The sequence below is a fragment of the Rhinolophus ferrumequinum genome, chromosome 8 (genome assembly GCF_004115265.2).
Source record: "Rhinolophus ferrumequinum isolate MPI-CBG mRhiFer1 chromosome 8, mRhiFer1_v1.p, whole genome shotgun sequence".
Lineage (NCBI taxonomy): Eukaryota > Metazoa > Chordata > Mammalia > Chiroptera > Rhinolophidae > Rhinolophus > Rhinolophus ferrumequinum.
This window is the reverse complement of record NC_046291.1, coordinates 93,262,833-93,269,543: the sequence shown is the minus strand read 5'-3', so window position 1 is coordinate 93,269,543 and position 6,711 is coordinate 93,262,833. Positions and strand designations below refer to the sequence as shown.

General features: G+C 43.1%; 1 pseudogene; it reads left to right on the top strand.

Moving 5' to 3' along the window:
* The first annotated feature begins 4,762 nt into the window (after positions 1–4,762).
* Positions 4,763–6,002, top strand: LOC117025596 (N-acetylgalactosamine-6-sulfatase-like; annotated as a pseudogene).
* Positions 6,003–6,711: the final 709 nt, after the last annotated feature.

Here is a 6,711-nt window from a genome sequence, read left to right as displayed (position 1 = left end):
TCATTGTAGGTGCTTAGCCTCAATCAGGTGTCACCCTTGTGTCCATTCTTCTTCTTGTCCATCCTAGATCTGGTTCATCTATAAATCCTATAGATTGTTCCTTTGAAACTTACTCAAAACTCTCTTTCATTGCTCTACCTCCTCTCTCAACACCCAGAGTCAAAAAGTAACTTCCTCCTCCCCAATACTCCCTACCTGCCTTGCCGTACTTCCCCTCTTCCCAACTCACACAATGTCTAGTCGGTTGTCTGGAAAGTTAATTTAGGGAGAATGCACATTTCAAATAGTGCTATGTTGTTGGATTGATAGTATAATTGAGGAACTGCAATGAGCTATAAGCTGCGGATTCACTAGGTTTTGAGCCTGGCCCTGCCTGCCTCTGCAATCTGTGTGAGATTCGAGGAGAATCAATAAGATGTGATCTGTCTGTACATCTCTCCTGCAGTCACACCAATTGAAGCCAACATCATACCTCACCTGGACTATGAACATGTCTCCTTGCCTGGACTCTGCTTTGACTTTTGCCCCTTCTAGTTAGAGGGACTATAAAATACATTACCCAAATCCAAAATTTTGCAAGTGAAAGGGTAACATTACTGATTACCCATGATAACAGTCATAAATTGAAGCCATCTCTGCAAACCAGGGTGTATGAACACCCAAACTTTAAACAAATATTGTTTCAGTGGATAGAGTGAACTTCTAAAAAAATATAATGTCATCTGTCTCCTTCTTAAAAGCTGCTCTGGCCTCCATCAAGAATAAATTACAAACTCCATACTGGGGCTTGCAAGACTCCTCAGACGTCATCTCACCTTCCCCCATGTGCACCAGGCCCTTTGGGCTTTGGTATGATACCTGAAAGCACCCAGCCCCATTTCCTCCTGAGTCCTCTGCATTAATACTTACCCACCCTGTCCACATGCTGTTTCCCTCTCTCTTTACACAGCAGATTTCTCAACCTTCAGATTTGCTGACACATAATCTCCTCTAAGAAACCTTTTTTTTATTATTCTATCAAAAATATTCCTCCTCCTTTTTATTTTCTATCACATTATCCTGATCATGTTAGTCTTCTTAGTACTCTGCCTCTAAATTTCTATTTCCATTTGTATTGGTTTACTCTCCCTTCTAGAACATAAGCCTCATGGAAGCAGGAATCTTGTGTTGTTATCTTCAGTAACTGTATCAGGGTTTGGAACTGTAGAAGAGGAAAAATAATTTATCTCTACCCTTCTATGTTTTTGGCTGGTAACCATGCACTAAAAGGCAGATTAGACAAGAGAACAACAAACAGAAATTTATTAACATTATACCTCAAGTATACATGAGAAACATCCAAAGAAAAATGAGTAACTTTCAGAGGTGGCTTAGAATTCAGGCTTAAATACTATCTTTCAGCTAAAGACAAAAGAAAGAAGGGTTTTCTGTGAGGTGACCAGAAAAAGTAAACATGAGTTAGGTTTGTTATGCAGATTTAAGTAAGTGCCTTTTCCATTGATAAGAATTTCTTATGACTTAACCATCTTTCTCTTCTTGGTACAGAGAGATAATACCCTTACAAGTGCAGATAATACCCTTACAAGTGTAAGGGAAATGTAAATTTCCCTTACAAAAAGGTAACCTTTACTCTGTTTTCAGAACTTCTCTTATATTTGCTGTTTCTCAAAATAATGATCTCAAAATAATCCTTATGCCAAAGAAGCACATTTTGGAGTTGCACATTCCACTATCCTCCAGCACATGCGTAGTATTTGTACAAAGAATGAAGAAATGAAACTTCAAATTGTTTTCAATTACGTGATTATTAAAACAAGCAAATGAAATGTGCTAAAGTTCTTTGTAAAGTAAGTGATATGCAAAAGTGGAATGTTCTTAGGTAAATTATATATATAGTATATATATTAAATATATATAGCAAAAAAATTTATATGCATTTTAAGAAAGGAAAGCTGTATTAGAATTGTAATACTCAATATATATCGATAACAAAAGATGAATACAAGTCACATTTGACTTCTGCAGTTACAAGAGGTGCTCAAAGTAGTTACCATCAGCATTCAGACACTTCCGATTATGGCGAACTACTGCTTGAGCAACGTTGACCAAAGTGTCCACTTGTATACATTTTTTGGCACCCTATTTGTGTGTGTGTGTGTGTGTGTGTGTGTGTTGTTTGAATATATATGTGTATATATATACATATGGAGAGAGTATTAGGTCTACAGTTTTGCCATCAACAGGATACACTTAAGAACATTGTATGTTAAACTGTGTGGTTGGTAGAGTACAGTGGTGAAAGAGTTAAACCTGGTTGGTGAGGGAGAAATGTTGGAAAGCACCAGAGACCTGTAATCAGACACCAATCTCTGGTGGAGATGTCCTCTATATCATATCTATTATGAGTGATACAGATGCAGAAAACTGTATTCTTCATATCATTACATTTATATACAGCATAATTTTCCTTCTAGAAATCCTAGGCTGCATAGCCCGAAGGTATTCAATAAAACTGAAAGGGAACACTAGAAGTGAATCATACCAGTTTGACATTTCCAGTTCTGCTGTGACCGCCAGACCAAAATATAGTCTGTGGGCCTCTTTTTCATTAGCATGAAACTGCTGGGTTTTAAAACAGTTTATCCGTTGAATTAATTTCTAACCTGTCTTTCACACAGGCAGATATAGCTCCCTACATCAGTCTTCTTATTCTGAAACACTTTTATTTTTATTTGTATGCATTCTGGGTAATGAATAACGATCTTTTGTGCTTAGAGAATGCCATTCTCTAAAATAGCTCCTAGCATTTTGTAAATGTTAACTCATTAGATCTCATACGGTCCGGCGCCATCTATCACACTGAGGTAGGTCAAAAGCATCATATTTCACATTTTACAGATGGAGGAATTTTAGGGACTTCAACCAAAGTCATCTGCAGTCAGCAAACAGGAGAAGACCAGGCAAAGAAATACTACCCCAGAAACAGACAAATCTCACTCTGCCCCCCTGACTGAGCCAAGCTGGCCTTTGGGGTCTCAGATGTTGCATTCTGCTCGGACATCAAGATCCAGATGGGGCTGAGGGAGATGAGGCTGGTGACACTGCTTGTCCCCACTCATTTTAACTTGGCAAAGAGCAATTAAAATGCATATCCAAGCAGACCTCTATTCCATTATATCTGAGGAAATTCAATTCAGTTCCATGCAACTCCCTGCTCCAGGCACTTGCTGCAGTTTCCGGAGATCATACAGTTCCATTTCTCATGCTGTTTACCACCCCGGGATGAGGAGGTGCTGCTAAAGGCATCATCCAGCCTCAGGGACCTGAACTGCTCTCTGTGACACTCGGTTCCAGCCTCGAACCCATTTTTATCTTTCTAGTGAAGCAAGTGGTCCAGGCAGTAACACCCAGCATGGAGAGCTTTGCACTTTTCCCAGATCTGTCCCTTTTCCTCGCCACCACAACTCCAGTTTTGCTTCTCACAAATAAAAAGCCAGCTTCTCAGTCCTTCCCTTAGCCTGTGTTCTCTAAGGAACCCATTCAAAGTGACTAGCTAAAGGGGAAATATCCCAAAACAATGAGAAATCGAGCTGTTTCTCAATGCCTTTTACCTAAAACAAAGGGTACAGCAGACATTGAAAAAATCATGGCAAAGTATAGTAGAACTCAGAAGTATATTCTCTTTTTGCTCTATTAGTTTAGGGTAGCTTCCCTACCAAGAAGGATGGAGTTTTGTTACATTTCTCAAAGTACTTAAAGTAGGAGGGAAAGGAAGGAACACAGGCTGAGGAGAATATTCATGCCCCAGTGTCTCTGTTTTGTGTCCTTGTGTCTGTTCTCAGGAATGTTTCTAATGTCAGAAATATAATAGAACTTGAAACATGATCGAAGTTATATCAATTAAATAACTTGTGAGATATATATCACAATTATATTTATTTTGAGACAATGTCTATATCAAATGTTTCCCCTTAAAGGAAAAACTACGACAGAACAATGAAGTTCCTATATACAGAATAGACACACAAACAACTGCAGCGATAATGTAGAAACAAATGCTCCCAACTCTGAACACAGACAGAAAAGGCGACCACATTGTCTCTCATCCTCCCAGATTCTAATGTCATCTTTGCCTCCTTACCACTAACAAAGGAGAGATGATTTTTAGGGGAATGAGAAGACTTTCTGGTATCCTTTAAACATTATCCTCTAGTCTCTTATTTTACTTTTACTGCAGGCTAAAGCTGCCAGTCTTACAACTGCGAGAACCCCACTGGAACAGGTGGAACTGAAACAGAAACCAGGCTGTGGGCAAGCAAACGTGAAAGTCAATACTAATTTAACCAGCATTCACCAATCTAATTCACTCTATTTAACAGCCAAATAGAATTCAATAAAATGGACGTACAGTCCTCCTACTGATGTATTTTTGGTCTATTTCCAATTCTCTGTTATTGCAAGAAGGTTACATCCAATATTTTTGCCTATATATCTTTATATTCATGCCTCAGTATATTAGTGGGAGAGAAATAGAAGTTTGAGATCCTTTTTTAAATGTTAATAGAAATCACCAATTTAGTATCTAAAGTGTATAGAATGTCTGTTTTTTTACCCCACTGTCAATACTTGGATTTTTTTTTTTTTTTAAAGATCATTTTAGGCTTCACGTGGTCCCACCCCGCCCCGCTGCCGGGCCAGAAAAGCCACGGCGGCGCTGTCTTCAGCGTCTGGCCTGGACTCCTCTGTTCCTGGTGTGGTTGCCATGGCAGCGGTTGCTGCAGCGATGAAGTGGCGGCTGCTGTTGGTGCTGAGTGCAGCGGGGCTGGAGGCCACTCGTGTCTTACTGTCCCCGACATCCTGCTCCTGCTCATGGACCACATGGAGTGGGGCGACCTGGGGTACGTGGAGAGCTTTCCACAGAGACCCCGAATTTGGACCGGGTGGCTGCGGAGGGCATGCTTCTACACCGCCACCCCTCAGTGGATGTCTGCCCATCTGCAATGGCTTCTACACCACCAATGGGCATGCCAGGAACACCTACACGCCACAGGAAGTCGTGGGCGGCATCCTGGACGCCCGACCTCCTCCTGCTGGAGCTGCTGAGGGAGCTGGCTAGGTCAACAAGACTGTGGGCAAGTGGTATCTGTGCCACAGGCCTCAGTTCCACCTCCTGAAGCACAGATTTGATGAGTGGTTTGGATCCCCCAACTGTCACTTTGCACCTTATGAGGACAGTGCCAGGCCCAACATGCCTGCACTGGAAGATGGTCCACAGATTTTATAAAGAATCTCCAATTAACCTGAAGACTGGAGAAGCCAACCTGATCCAGATCTATTTACAGGAAGCTCTGGATTTCTTTAAAAGGCAGCAGACAGCTCAGTGCCACTTCTTTCTGTACTGGGCCATCGATGCTACGCATGCATCTGTTTATGTTTCTAAGCCTTTCTTGGGCACCAGTCAGCGAGGGAGGTATGGGGGGCGGGGGGGACGCTGTACGGGAGATTGATGACAGCGTGGGGAAAATCCTGAGCCTCCTTTAGGACCTGAGGGATTTGTTTTCTTCACAGCTGACAATGGTGCTGCCCTCATTTCTGCTCCCAAACAAGGTGGTAGTAATGGCCCCTTTTTGTGCGGGAAGCAGACCATGTTTGAAGGTGGAGTGAGGGAGCCTGCCATTCTGTGGTGGCCCAGCCATATCCCTGCAGGCCAGCTGAGCCACCCCCTGGGCACGTCATGGACCTCTTTACCACTCGCCCTGTCCCTCGCCAGCCTGGAGCCACCCAGCAACAGGGTGATCAACAGCCTCGACCTTGTCCCTGCCATGTTGCAGCGCCAGCTGACAGATAGGCCAATATTCTGTTACCGTGACAACACACTGGTAGTGGCCTCCCTGGGCCAGTACAAGGCCCACTTCTAGACCTGGACCAATTCCTGGGAGGAGTTCAGACTGGCGCCCCCTCCCCAGTATGGTGTTCTGCTGTGTAGTGACCCACGTGCCTAAGCCCCAGGTCTTCCATCTACTCACGATTTCTGGATGTTAGAGGAGGAAGAGGGAGTTAGCATCACCCCCTGCCGGACCTGGTGCCACCATCACAGACAAGCCCCCGGCCTCCCACCATGGGGCTGCCTGAGGCCATGGGCAAGAGGCTGGAGGGAGGTACATGTTACCACCTGACCTACATTTCTGGACTCAATCCCAGGGGTATTAGCCACAGTGCAGGCTCATCCCCATGCTCCCTTCCCACCCCACCAAAAACCAGCACCGTGACCTGCAGGGGTGCCCACTCCCACTCTGGAAGAAGAGAGGAGGAGGAAAGGTGTGGTGCATGTGGGGAGGGGACGGCTGGCTCAGCTGCAATCCCCCCAGAGTGAGGTCTCCCTCACATTACAGTAGTAAGAGAAAAACCCTGTACTAATTAGCGGGATTTTAATTAAATATTTTATTTGATTTGCATCCAAAAAAAAAAAAGATCATCGTTTTAGCTTTTTCCATTTTGATAGATGAAAGGGGATATTCTCATAAATCTTTGCTGCTTTCTGTGTCATCAATTCAGAATTTTTCTAAGGGTAGTACATGGAGTTTCCTTCAAGCATATGATTGGCCTGGAAGTGGAGAAGTGAGTTCAGAAAAAATCCTATCAAAGATCATATGTGTCAGAATTACAAATGGGCTTCCATGTGACTTTAAATTAACCCCAAAGTTCCAAGGC